The sequence below is a fragment of the Somniosus microcephalus genome, chromosome 16 (genome assembly GCF_052327205.1).
Source record: "Somniosus microcephalus isolate GS21.2 chromosome 16, FLI_Smic_1.0, whole genome shotgun sequence".
NCBI lineage: Eukaryota > Metazoa > Chordata > Chondrichthyes > Squaliformes > Somniosidae > Somniosus > Somniosus microcephalus.
In genome coordinates, this window is record NC_141002.1 from 27,995,228 (window position 1) to 28,009,964 (window position 14,737).

The following is a 14,737-nucleotide window of genomic DNA, read 5'->3' on the forward strand; positions in this document are numbered from 1 at the left end:
AAAGTTAATTTTCACTAAAAGTTAATTTTCAGAGTCAGAGAGATTATTTGGTAGTAATTAAGGCTTTTCACGTTGTTAAAATTTACTTACACTGGAATGGACAAGCCCTAACTTTTTCTGATGAGTTTAGTGGGTAACGATCACGTAAGTACAGCAACTTCATGCCATTCCATATGTTTCAATGCTGAGTCTCCGGGAGAGGTACTGTTAGAGCGAAGCTTCTGGAGGAGCAGGGCAACTCAGGCAGCAACTTTCGCATTTAACTGCGCATGTGCGGTCACCGGAAGTTGTTGTCCGATTTACTCTTTAATAACGGTGAGTGCTAATAGCCTCGCCATTAGTATTACCACAAAATTCGGGCCAAAAAGGAGACCCAGCAGTCTGCAGTGTGTTAACAAGGCTATTAGCACGTAGCGGGATTGCGATTCTGTCACAAAGTGCTGCTCAAGCAATATGTCAACATAATCTCATTGAGTTCGTTTTAATGAGAGCTTAACACCCAAAATGTTAACCTGTCTTTTCCTTTTCAGATTCTGATCTACCTGCTGTGTATTTCCAGTATTTTCTGATAATTTTTGAACCTATTTATATTTGACTGGTATAGTTATGCCTTGTATTGTGAAACCTGTTACACATTTTCTGATGAGTTTAGTGGGTAACGATCACGTAAGTACAGCAACTTCATGCCATTCCATATGTTTCAATGCTGAGTCTCCGGGAGAGGTACTGTTAGAGCGAAGCTTCTGGAGGAGCAGGGCAACTCAGGCAGCAACTTTCGCTTATTGGTGCAGTTTAGATCTGACTGTATGCCCTCTGCTGCTACCTCAGTGCATCACTTTTCATGGTTTACTTCAGAACCTCGTGGTTTTTTTTAACAGCTGTTGAAAAATCAGCCACTTCCTTCTCCTTGTGTAAATGCAGGGGTTTACTGAGAGCTTGTCATGTCTGTCGGGGTTATTTACTCAACCAACCGCAGGATGAACAACTGATAAATTCCCTGGAAAGAAAACACTTGCAACTGTGAAGGAAAGACATTCCAAGATTATGTGAGGAAGAATCTGCCTATCAACAAGTGAAAACTCAAACAATTGTTTTTGGCCCTCACGGTGAATTCTGCTCCTCTGCCACTGACTCCGGTCCCCTTTCTGGCTACTCGGTCAGGCTGAACCAGACTATGAAATGTGACATTGGCCCTGAAATTAGGATCGGGAGCTTGCCGCGCATGCAAGCCCCCGATGTGCACTTACCCGGCGCGCCGACATCTGAAGCCTGGGCCTGCTTGCATTTCCTGTGACTGGCCCGGTTCAGATGTCGGCGCGCTGTGCTAACCCGATCCAGCGCCGTACTTAGTTCGATGTGCCGGCTGGGATCAGGTGAGCACTGTGCAGCCAATCAGGGGAGGGGAAACTTCATTCATGAGTTTGATAGTATTAGCTGTCAAACTCATGAAAAGTAAGGGGCCCAAAACACTACTTAAACTTTAAATAAAATTTTTAAAAACATCCCACTGCTTAAATTAACTATAAATAAGTTAAAAAAAAATTTTAAACAATTAATCAAATTTTTGAAAAAAATAAATTTTTAAAAAATAGGGTCTAAAACTAAACTTACTTTACTGTAAATTCTTTAAAAATAATAAACCTGTGGAAAAAAAATTCTAAATTGTACTAATAGACCACTTACCTGTAAAACTATGTACTTACGTCTGGTTTTTCCACGTGTAAAAACCGGAGGCCTTTACACTCGGGCAACACTGAAAAAAAAAGGAATTTCACTGCGCACGCTCTGCTTCACAAGTCGCACGCGTTCTGCCTCTTAACCCCTTGGGTCAGAGGAGAGGAAATGCCGGTTTTCAGCGCATGCGCTGTGCATGCTGAAAACCGGCAATTCCTCCGGGCACACGCGTGAGTACCCCATCCGTACTCACACATTGGGAGAGGAATTACTGGGCCATTATGCTTCAAACCCTACACCCAATCCATTGTTTACTTCCATCTAACCAACATGTTTTTCCTCTGACCCTAGTTCAACCCCACTATCACTGACAGCTTCAGCAGCGCTATAAAGAACGCGAGAGGAGCGGCGAAAGGAGCGGGAGCAGTGGCGCTATAAAGAGCGCGAGAGGAGCAGCGAGAGGAGCGGGAGCAGTGCCGCTAGACAAAGCCTTCAAACAGAAAAATCAAGGAGTGATTTCACAGGGCAGCAGGGACCTGAGCGAGAGCAGAGGCGGAGCAAATAAAGAGCGTGGCAGAGGAAGGCCCGAGAGCGGAGGCAGCGAACCTGAGTCGACACAACTCAATAAAGGCAGATGTGAAAGAGTGATGCCAGAATTAAAAAGTGACATCGGCACAAGGGAAGGAGCTAATTGGCAAGTAGCTGGTAAGTGTTTCTAGTTAATAGTCTATAAAATAAAGGCATGGCAGGGCAGCTCAGTCCCATGGAATGCACATCCTGTGCCATGTGGGAAGTCCTGGACGCTTCTCATGGCCTGGATGACCACTTGTGCGGGAAGTGTCGCCAGCTACAGCAACTCGAGCTCCGGGTTTCGGAGCTTGAGCGGCGGCTGGAGTCACTGCAGTGCATCCATGAGGCTGAGAACTTCGTGGATAGCACGTTTCAGGAGGTGGTCACCCCACAGCTTAAGAGTATGCAGGCAGAGAGGGAATGGGTGACCACCAGGCAGATGAGGAGGACCAGGCAGGTAGGGCAGGAATCCCCTGAGTGCATCTCGCTCGCTAACCAATTTTCAGCTCTGAATACTGGTGAGGGCAATGGTTCCTCTGGGGAGCGCAGCCAGAGTCAAGACCACGGCACCATGGGTGGCTTAGCTGCATGGAAGGGAAGAAGAAGAGTGGAAGAGCAATATTCATAGGGGATTCGATAGTTAGGGGGACAGACAGGCGTTTCTGCGGCCATAGACATGACTCCAGGATGGTATGTTGCCTCCCTGGTGCCAGGGTCAAGGATGTCACTGAACAGCTGCAGGACATTCTGAGGGGGGAGGGTGAATATCAGTACCAACGACATAGGTAGAAAGAGGGATGGGGTCCTGCAGGCAGATTTTAGAGAGCTAGGTGAGAGATTAAAAAGTAGGACCTGAAAGGTAGTAATCTCCGGATTACTCCCGGTGCCACGTGCTAGAGAGTACAGGAATAGGAGGATAGAGCAGATGAATGGCTGGAGAGATGGTGCAGGAGGGAGGGCTTCAGATTCCTGAGGCATTGGGACTGTTTCTGGGGGAGGTGGGACCTGTACAAGCCAGACGAGTTGCACCTCAACAGGAACGGCACCAATATCCTCGCGGGGGGGGGGGGGGGGGGGGGGGGGCTGGGGCTGGGGGGGGACTGCTGGTGCTGTTGGGGAGGGTTTAAACTAGCTTGGCAGGGGGATGGGAACCTGAGAGTGGATTCAGAAGGGAGAGAAGCAAAGCTGGAAATAGAAGGCAGAAAATTAGTAAGCGAGTTTGGAAGGCAGAGGAAACAAAGGCTAGAAAATAGACTACAAGGGAGTTTGGCAGTGCTAAATGGTATATACTTCAATGCAAGGAGTCTAGGGAATAAAGCAGATGAGCTGAGGGCACAGATAGACACGTGGGACTATGATATTATAGCTATTACTGAGACATGGCTGAAAGAAGGGCAGGAATGGCAGCTCAACATTCCTGGTTACAGAGTTTTCAGACGTGATAGAAAGGGGGATGAAAAAGGAGGGGGGGGTCGCAATATTGATTAAAGAAACCATTACAGCTGTGAGGAGGGATGATATCTTAGAAGGATCATCCAATGAGGCCATATGGGTTGAACTGAAAAGCAATAAAGGAGCAATCACACTGCTGGGAGTGTACTATAGACCCCCAAACAGTCAGAGGGGGATAGAAGAGCAAATATGTAGGCAAATTTCTGAGACGTGCAAAAATAGGGCAGTAATAGTAGGAGATTTCAGCTTCCCTAATATTAACAGATAAAATTAGTATGAAAGGTTTAGAGGGAGCAGAATTCTTAAAATGCATTCAGGAGAACTTTTTTAGCCAGTACGTAGCAAGCCCAACAAGAGAGGGGGCGGTTCTAGTTTTAGGGAATGAAGCTGGGCAGGGGGGGAAAGGGTATCAGTGGGAGAGCATATTGGTGGTAGTGATCATAATTCAGTTAGATTTAGCATAATTATTGAAAAGGACAAGGATAGACCAGGATTAAAAGTTCTCAATTGGGGAAAAGCTAATTTTACTAAGCTGAGATGTGATTTAGCCAAAGTGGACTGGAGACAGAAACTTGAAGGTAAATCAGTGTCAGAGCAGTGGGAGGCATTCAAGGAGGAGATCGTGAGGGTTCAGAGCAAGTATGTTCCCTTAAAGAAAAAGCGTGGGACTAACAAATCTAGAGCTCCCTGGATGTCAAGGGACATACAGGGAAGGATAAAGAAATAAAGGGAAACTTATGACAGATACCGAGGACTCAATACTTCAGAAATCCTAGAGGAGTATAGAAAGTGCAGGGGTGAAATTAAAAAGGAAACTAGAAAAGCAAAGAGAGAGCATGAAAAAATATTGGCAAGTAAAATCAAGGAAAACTCAAAGATGTTTTATAAATGCATTTGCCCAGAAATTCGGGTCGGGGGCTTCCCGCGGGTGCAAGCCCCCGACCTGCACTTACCTAGCGTGCCGGCCGTTGTGCTGTGGGGCCGCGTGGGATTCTGATCCTGGGCCTCCTCCAACTGCCAGTGCGCAGTGCTTGCGTACCCCAGGGGCGCAGTTAGTTTGATGCATCCCCTGGGATCACGTGGGCCATGGAGAGCCAATGGTAGCAGGGAATGCTTCATTCATAATTTTGACAGGAAGACCTGTCAAACCTATAAATACTATAAGCCCCAACACATCACTAAATCTTCAAATAAATTTTTTAAAAAACCATCACATGTTTAAAATAAACTATAAATTACATGAAATAACTATTTTAAACAATAATTTAAATTTTTGAAAAAATTAATTACAATTTCTAATGGGGCTAAAAATAAACTTACCTTTCTTTAAAGTATTTAAAAATAATAAACCTGTGGAAAAAATGTTTTAATTTTAATTAATTCACCACTTACCTTGTTAAAAGCAGGCCTTGCGACTACTTTTTAAAAGTGTAACTCCTGCAGACTCACCCTCGCGGAAAAACCTGCAAAAAAAACGTAAGTTCAATGCGCTGCCTCTCCGGCGCACGCATGCGACTTCTGAACCCCTTCTTTCAGGGGAACGGAAGTGCCGGTTTCCCGCGCATGCGCAGTGCATGCACGAAATTGGCACTTCCATTGGGCTTACGGGTGAGTACCCCATGCGTACTCACCCGTGGTGACCCGAATTTCTGGGCCATGAAGAGCAAGAGGATAACTAAAGTAAGAGTAGGGCCTATTAGGGACAGTAAAGGTAACCAGTGTGTGGAGGCGGAAGACATGGGTATGGTTCTTAATGAATACTTTGCGTCTGTTTTCACAAAAGAGAGGGACGATGCAGACAATGCAATCAGGGAGGAGGAGTGTGAAATATTAGATGAAATAAACACAGTGAAAGTGGAGATATTAAGGGGTTTGGCATCTTTGAAAGTGGACAAATCCCCAGGCCCGGATGAAATGTATCCCAGACTGTTAAGAGAAGTAAGAGAGGAAATAACAGAGGCTCTGACCATCATTTTCCAATCCTCTCTGGCTACAGGTGTGGTACTGGAGGACTGCTAACATGGTATTGTTGTTTAAAAGGGGAGAAAGGGATAGACTGAGTAATTACAGGCCAGTCAGCCTAACCTCGGTGATGGGAAAATTATTGGAAAAAATTCTGAGGGACAGGATAAACCTTCATTTAGAAAGACAAGGATTAATCAGGGGCAGTCAGCATGGATTGTTAAGGAAAGGTCATGTCTGACTAACTTGATTGAATTTTTGAGGAGGTAACAAGGAGGGTTGATGAGGGTAGTGCGTTTGATGTAGCCTATATGGATTTTAGCAAGGCTTTTGATAAGGTCCTGCATGGCAGACTGGTCACGAAAGTAAAAGCCCATGGGATCCAAGGCAAAGGGGCAAGTTGGATCCAAAATTGGCTCAGAGGCAGAAAAGAAAGGGTAATGGTCGAAGGGTGTTTTTGTGACTGGAAGGCTGTTTCCAGTGGGGTTCCGCAGGGCTCAGTACTGGGCCCTTTGCTTTTTGTGGTATATATCAATGATTTGGACTTGAATGTAGAAAGTATGATTAAGAAGTTTGCAGATGATACAAAAATTGGCTGTGTGTTTGATAATGAAGAAAAAAGCTGTAGACTGCAGGAAGATATCAATGGACTGGTCAGTTGGGTAGAACAGTGGCAAATGGAATTCAATCTAGAGAAGTGTGAGGTAATGCATTTGGGGAGGGCTAACAAGGCAAGGGAATAAACTATAAATGGTGGGACACTGAGAAGTGCAGAGGATTAGAGGGACCTTGGAGTGCATGTCCACAGATCCCTGAAGGTAGCAGGGCAGGTAGATAAGGTGGTTAAGAAGGCATACAAGATACTTGCCTTTATTAGCTGAGGCATAAAATGTAAGAGCAGGGAGGTTGTGCTTGAACTGTATAAAACACTAGTTAGGCCGCAGCTAGAATACTGCGTATAGTTCTGGTCACCACATTCCAGGAAGGATGTGAGGGTGCAGAGGAGATTTGAGGATGTTGCCTGGGCTGGGGAATTTTAGCTATGAGGAAAGATTGGATAGGCTGGGGTTGTTTTCTTTGGAACGGAGGAGGTTGAGGGAAGACCTAATTGAGGTGTATAAAATTATGAGGGGCCTAGATAAAGTGGATAGGAAGGACCAATTTCCCTTAGCAGTGGGGTTGATAACCAGGGGGCATAGGTTTAAAGTAATTGGTCGGAGGTTTAGAGGGGTGGTGGAGGTCTGGAACTCACTGCCTGAAAGGGTGGTAGAGGCAGAAACCCTCATCACATTTAAAATATACTTGGATATGCACTTGAAGTGCCGTAACCTACAAGGATACGGACCAAGTGCTGTAAAGTGGGATTAGGCTGGATTGCTCTGTCGGCCAGCATAGACAAGATGGGCCGAATGGCTTCCTTCTATGCTGTAAATTTCTATGATTCTATGAATGCTTTTATCAGCTCTTGACTTAATTTCTACAATGTTTTCATTGCTAAATTCCCATCCTCCTCCCTTCATTAGGTTCAACTTATCCAAAACACGTCCATCTGTATCCTGTTCCATGCTAAGTCCTACACACCCATCACCTCACTGACCTACAGAGTTGGCTCTCTGTCCCCCATGGACTGAATTTAAATCCTCACTCTCATCTTCAAATCCCTCCACTGACTCACCTCATCCTATCGCCGAAACCATCTTCAGGCTTACATCCCCTACCACATCATTCGGGACGTTGGCCTGTTGCGCATCATTCACTGCCTTTGCCCAATCTTTAGAGGGAAAGCCTTTAGCTGCACTAGTACTATTTTCTGGATGCCCTCTCTAAATCCTTCCACCTCTCCATTTCTATCGCCACCTTTAAAACGTTCTGAAAAGCCATTTTTTCGACCATGATTATGTTCTTCTCCGAGGCCCATGAGGAAAGTCAAGGTTTCTGCTACCCAGGCTTCTCCCCCTGCCCCGCCACCCACCCATCTCCAAAGTCATGGGGCCCTCACAACATCTCCCCTCCTAGACATATCTTGCTGCCAGTGGCCTTTTTCCAGTGATGGTGGGTGGCCTCCGTTCTGCCCGACTTTTCGTCTTTTTTCCCGTCGCCAGAAAGGGCCGAGCAGTTGACCGGCGGGATTCAAATGAGGCCCAGCAGTAAAAATCTGAGATAAAAACAGAAAATGCTGGAAATACTCAGCAGGACAGGCAGCATCTGTGGAGAGAGAAACAGAGTTAACGTTTCAGGTCAATGACCCTTCATCAGAACTGGAACAAGTTGGAGATGGAACAGGTTTTTAAGTAAGTGAGAGGGGGGAGGGGAGGAAAGAGCAAAAGGGAAGGTCTGTGATAGGATGGAAGGCAGGAGAGATTAAGAGACAAAAGGGATGATGGTGCAAGGCAAAAGGAGATGGTAATGGGACAAGTTAAGAAACAAAAGATGATGCTAGATGAAGTGTAAATGGCAATGGCAGAATGATCGACAGCTGCCATGTGAGAGAGCAAAAAAAAGAAAAAAAAAGAATTGGGGCCGAGGTTATGGCCTGAAATTGTTGAACTCGATGTTGAGTCCAGAAGGCTGTAAAGTGCCTAATTGAAAGATGAGGTGCTGTTCCTCGAGCTTACGTTGGGCTTCATTGGAACAGTGTAAGAGGCCGAGGACAGAGAGGTCTGAGTGGGAGTGGAGCAGAGAATTAAAGTGACAGGCGACCGGAAGCTCAGGGTCACCCTTACGTACTGAATGGAGGTGTTCTGCAAAGCAGTCACCCAACCTACGTTTGGTCTCCCCAATGTAGAGGAGACCGCATTGTGAGCAGCGAATACAGTATACTAAATTGCAAGAAGTAGGCAGTTGAGGCAAATTCATTAAATATATTCAAGAAGGAGTTAGATATATTTCTTAAGGCTAAAGGGATCAAGGGATATGGGGAGAAAGAAGGGAAAGGGTACTGAATTTGGATGATCAGCCATGATCTCATTAAATGGCGGAATAGGCTCGAGGGGCCGAATGGCCTACTCCGCTGCTCCTATCTTCTATGTTTCTATGTTTCTATGTAAGTCGCTGTTTCACCTGGAAGGAGTGTTTGGGGCCCTGGACAGTGGGAAGGGAGGAGGTAAAAGGGCAGGTGTTGCATCTCCTGCACTTGCACAGGAAGGTGCCGGGCGAAGGGGAAGGGGTGTTGGGAGTGATAGAGGAGTGGACCAGGGTGTCGCGGCGGGAGCAGTCCCCTCGGAATGCTGAAAGGGGAGGTGCGGGGAAGATGTGTTTGGTGGTGGGATCATGCCGGAGGTGGCGCAAATGGCGGAGGATAATCCGTTGAATGTGGAGGCTGGTGGGGTGAAAGGTGAGGACAAGGGGAACCGTATCGTGATTCCAGGAGGGAGGGGAAGGGGTGAGAGCAGAAGTGCGGGAAATAGAACGGACACGGTCAAGGGCCGTGTCAACCACAGTAGAGGGGAATCCTCGGTTGAGGAAAAAGGAAGACATGTCGGAAGCACTAGTATGGAAGTTAAAATCTGAGATTGACCTCCGTTCCCACCGGGAGTTAAAATTGGCCCTTTAGCTCGAGTTCAGTGGCCTATTTTTTTGATCTGTTTAATACTGAGGACTGTGGGTTATACTGAGCTGATGAGAGTACTTGCATGCATCTGCCAGACTGTCCAGGAATCTGGGTGGTTCATTCCCATCATTTAGAGAAACTGTAAGGACTTGAAGATCTGCACTTACATTGGATTTCAAACTCCAGGACAGCTCGATCTCTGACCATATCCTGAAATATTAAAACAGTTTTAATCATCTAGTTTGGACATTTTAAACTGATTCTTAACATGAAATGGACAGTAAAAAGCTATGTTAGTATAAATAACTCCTGTAGTGACTCAGGGAATGGAATTGTGACATCATGCCCAAAATTTAGTAGGCCTCGCTTCTGATAAAAATGAAAGTGAATAACATGGAGTGGCACCTACTTGTAAAACCTGGCTGTCTATGTAATAAAGAATGTACAATTTAAAATGACAACATTTAAACTTGTTGTTTAGAAATTGTGACCCTGAAAGCAGTTAGTCACTGGACTGCCTGTGAGGTGACCTATTAAAATGTTCACAGTGTATATTCCTGAGAGGTTAAAAAATTAGGTGCTTTTATTTTAGTACATTGACTGAGTCGATTGGTTGATTGCACCATTTTGTTAACAAAGCAAGTGTCAGCATTGTCGATCAGGGTGATGTCAGTCTTGCTGTGTGGTTTGCTGGCTCCGTGATTGCCAGGAAAGAATTCACAACATAGCCAGACTGACACCACCACTTACGTCTTTAGTGGGTTTTTTGAGAGCCTGTTGACCCCTTTCTCCCGATTTGTTCTCCACTTATTCCCTTTCTCCCACCTTGGGCCTGCTCCATTGTTTGAGAGAACCAGGCCTTGGCAAAGCTGCTCTGGCTGCCGAGGGAAAGAAGAATGAAAGACTTGCATTTATATAGCATCTTTCACGACCACCGGACGTCTCAAAGTGCTTTACAGCCAATTAAGTACTTTGAAGTGTCGTCACTGTTGTAATGTAGGAAACGCGGCAGCAAAGCTGCGCACAGCAAGCTCTCACAAACAGCAATGTGATAATGAATAGATGATCTGTTTTTTTTGTTATGTTGATTGAGGGATAAATATTGGCCAGGTCACCGGGGATAACTCCCCTGCTCTTCGAAATAGTGCCATGGGATCTTTTACGTTCACCGAAGAGAGCATACGGAGCCTCGGTTTAACGTCTCATCCGAAAGACGGGAGGTGGGACAGTGGCTCATTTTGAGATTTCTCATCCCATTTTTAGTTTTTTTTTCCTGTCATCAAAACCCAAGATCTCAGGAGGACGGGAGTTAACCGTACCAGCTAACATCTACTAATTCCGCACAGACTGGATTAAATCTGCACCTTTCCTGCTCTGTATAGTCCAGCCACAAACTACATAAACCTGCTGAACCACTGGGGTACTTGGCCTCACTTTTCTGACCAACGGACAATGGAGTAGATCTTGACTTTGGGTGATAGTATAAAACAGGTGATAGCGAGTCGGCAGCCTGTTTTACATCACAGTGAAGTGAAGAAAATCGAGAGCAATGTAAAACCGGCTGCCGACTCGTTATCGCCTGTTTTACACTATCGCACAAAGTCCAGCTCTTCCCCAAGAAGTAACTGGCCTCAAAGTCCATTTAATGTTGCACAATGCAGCTTGCAAAATCCGCTGCTCGTGCATCTAGGTCTACTTTTGATGATTACAGCAAATTGCTAAAGATTTGTGCTCGAAATGTTCAGATGACCATTAGATTCACTTCCATCCTGAACGCTGTCTGTTGGTCTTTCTCTCCTGGTCTCTTCCTCTTTCATCCTCCTGGTTCCCTTTCCCTATCTGACTTGTTCCTGGATGTTACGTACAGGGCTGGCACTCTAACGGAGCTCAGGGACCGTGCGACCTGAAGTTACAAGCTAATCTAGCACTAACATTGATCCTGAGGGGCAAGCAACGGTACAAAACTACTGATTTGTGCAACTTAGGACAGTACAAAGAAAAGGACTCTGAATTTCCTGGCTGTCTTCAGCACTTGCACTGTTATTACACTAAAAAAAGATTGAGGAAACTCACATTTATCTCATTGTGTGCTGCCAATGCACTGACGCAAATTTCCTCGATCTTTTTGGCAGCATTGACGACCCGTGCGCACAAGCCTTGTGAGGCTCATTGGCAAAGGAGTGCCGTTCACCTGGCGAGGCTCATTGGCAAAGGAGCGCCGTTCACCTGGCGAGGCTCATTGGTAAAGGAGCGCCGTTCACCTGGCGAGGCTCATTGGTAAAGGAGCGCCGTTCACCTGGCGGTGCTGTGCATGGGAATTTTCTGCTTTTACTCCACTACTGCACCCTGGGAAAATCAGACCCAAATAAAACTGGCTCAGCTGCTCTCCCAGTCACCCGATTCAGGTGGAAGTGAGGAGTTTGAGACCTTTGAAGAGTCCCCAAACTTTGCTTGATGATTTCTGGCTTCACAGATGTTTTCTCAACTCATATTTCTTTTCAAAATGTTGTTCACTGAGACTTGCACTTGAATCCCGCCGCTAAGGGGGCGATTTTGACAGCCCTGAGGAGGCGGGTATGGAGGCGGGACTGCCGGGAAAATGGCAGAATCTGGGAGCGGGTACCCATCCCGCCCCCAACCCACCTCTGTGCCAACTTCCCAGTGTGATGAAATATGCCATTCATCACTCATCTGTATTCTCTGTGTGTGATTGTGCCTGTGACTGTGGTTTAGTTTCAGTTTCATTTCCCTTACCTCAGTTCCATTTCCTCACCTGTATTTTATTGTGTGTAGGGCTCCGCCCATACCTGGCCCCTACTTAAGCAGGCCCAGCGTGTCTCACATCCAGTACAGCCGACCTCTGGATGGGAGACACTTCTCCACTGTGTGTTACCTTCTAAGTTAATAAAAGCCTTGCTTTGTTCAGTTAACATTGAGTCTCGGATTTATTGAGGCACATCAATTTTATTAACTTATTTTTCAACACAATGGATCAACTCTTGAAACCCGAACGTTTGGATTTGGACCAGCATGCTTCGGACGCATCGGCACGCTTCGGACACTGGTTTAAGTGTATGGAATTCTTCCTGGACAATTCCGCAGCCATCACAGGCGCTACGGACGCTGAAAGTATGAAACTCGGAATCCTGCGGAATTGGGTAAGCCACCGGGTTTACCCCCTCATCCAAGATGCCGACACGTACCCGGCCGCCTGCGACATCTTAAAGGCACATTACCAGCAGCCTACGAATGAGGTGTATGCTAGGCATCTGCTCGCTACTCGCGCTCAGCGACCTGGGGAATCGCTGGATGAGTTCCTAGTCACCCTGAAAACGCTTGGCAAAGACTGCAAGTGCCAAGATGTAAAAGCCGCAGTGTACACTGACGAGCTTGTTCGTGATGCTTTTATCACAGGCCTCAGCTCCACTTACATCCGGCAGAGACTACTGGAGAAAATGGGATTGGACCTGAAACAGGCTGTGGACACAGCGCGATCCCTGGATGTGGCCCAGAGAAAGTCGGACGCCTACTCTTCAGCCCGCGCCGCCCACGCCGCCACGTGTGCACCAAGGGCGCTGCCATCTTGGAAGGCACCTTCCCCGCCCGGCAGCCCGACACCGTCGGGGCCCCGCTCTCCCCCCAGAAGCCCTACGACAGCCGCGACGCATTGGGGCCCCAACTGCTACTTCTGCGGACAGCCGAAACACGCCAGAAACCTGTGCCCGGCGAAAGGCACCACCTGCTTCAAGTGCGGTAAGAAGGGGCACTTCGGGAAGGTGTGCAGAGGGAACCCCGCCGGAAAACCCGCCACCGCCGCGTGTGCGCCGTGGGAGCGGCCATCTTGGACGCCATCTTGCCCGACCTCGTGGGGTCCGCCATCTTGTGAGCAGACAGCGTGGACGCCATCTTGTCTCGATCAGGGCCCTACAGTGGCATCGGTCACAGTGGACCAGACCAGGCCGCACCCGCTATCCAAATCAATGGTGGACATCGAGGTAAACGGGTGCAGGGTTAAAGGTTTAATTGACAGTGGAAGTACAGAGAGTTTTATCCACCCTGAACTAGCACAACAACTCTCTCTAACGGAAGTCCCTACTTGGGGTACCATCTCTATGGCTGATAAAACCCAGACATCGACCATTATGGGTTACTGCGCGGTACAATTGTCCGTTAACAGAACTGTATACGATAATTTTAAATTACTAATCATGAAGAATCTATGTGCGAGCGTGATCTTGGGCCTGGATTTCCAGTGCCACCACCAAAGCATCACGCTCAATTACGGTGGGTCCCAGCCGCCCCTCACAGTGTGCGGCCTGGCTACCCTGAAGGTAAAGCCGCCTTCGCTATTCGCGAACCTTACCCCTAACTGCCGGCCAATAGCGACCAAAAGCAGGAGGTACAGCTGGGAGGACAGGTGGTTTATCGCGACCGAGGTAGACAGGCTCCTGAAGGAGCGCATTATTGAACGCAGCAACAGCCCGTGGCGCGCCCAAGTGGTGGTGGTGAGGGGTAGCGAGAAGAAATGGATGGTGATCGACTATAGCCAAACGATCAACAGGTACACCCAACTAGACGCCTACCCGCTACCCCGCATATCAGAAATGGTGAACCAAATCGCCCAATACCGGGTGTTCTCCACCATCGACCTCAAGTCAGCATACCACCAGCTCCCTATCAGACCAGAGGACCGCCCGTACATCGCCTTCGAGGCGAACGGACGCCTCTACCAATTCCTCAGAGTCCCCTTTGAGGTGACGAATGGGGTCTCGGTCTTTCAGAGGGAGATGGACCGCATGGTCGATGACCACCACTTGCAGGCAACCTTCCCCTACCTCGACAACGTCACCATCTGCGGTCACAACCAGCAGGATCATGACTCGAACCTCGAGAGGTTCCTGAAAACCGCACAAAAACTCAACCTCACTTACAACGAGGACAAGTGCGTTTACAACACCACGCGCCTCTGCATACAAGGCAGCGTGGTGGAGAATGGGGAAATCGGACCAGACCCCGACCGATTGCGCCCCCTACGGGAGCTGCCCCTGCCCAACACTCCCAAAGCCCTGAAAAGGTGCCTGGGGTTATTTTCTTATTATTCCCAATGGGTCCCCAACTACTCCGACAAAGCCCGCCCCCTCTTGAAAGCATCCTCTTTTCCGCTCTCTGCTGAGGCCCACGCCGCCTTCAAAAGCATTAAGCGGGATATTGAGTGGGCCACGCTACAGGCAGTGGACGAGAACACCCCCTTTCAAGTGGAAAGTGATGCGTCTGACTTTGCCTTGGCGGCCACCCTCAACCAGGCGGGGCGGCCCGTAGCTTTCTTCTCGAGGACCTTCCAAGGGCCCGAGATCAGACACTCCTCCGTGGAAAAGGAGGCCCAAGCCATCGTGGAGGCAGTGCGCCACTGGCGCCACTACCTAGCCGGCAAACGCTTCACCCTACTTACCGACCAGCGGTCGGTAGCGTTTATGTTTAATAATAAACAGAAGGGGAAGATTAAAAATGATAAGATTCTCAGGTGGCGGA

At 47.7% G+C, this 14,737-nt stretch overlaps 1 long non-coding RNA gene across 1 annotated transcript; it reads left to right on the forward strand.

The window, feature by feature from the left end:
- The first annotated feature begins 56 nt into the window (after positions 1-56).
- On the forward strand, positions 57-12,758 carry LOC147106039 (uncharacterized). Its single transcript, XR_015081321.1, has 3 exons — positions 57-144; positions 2,026-2,379; positions 11,341-12,758. It is a non-coding gene; the product is annotated as an uncharacterized LOC147106039 (long non-coding RNA).
- Positions 12,759-14,737: the final 1,979 nt, after the last annotated feature.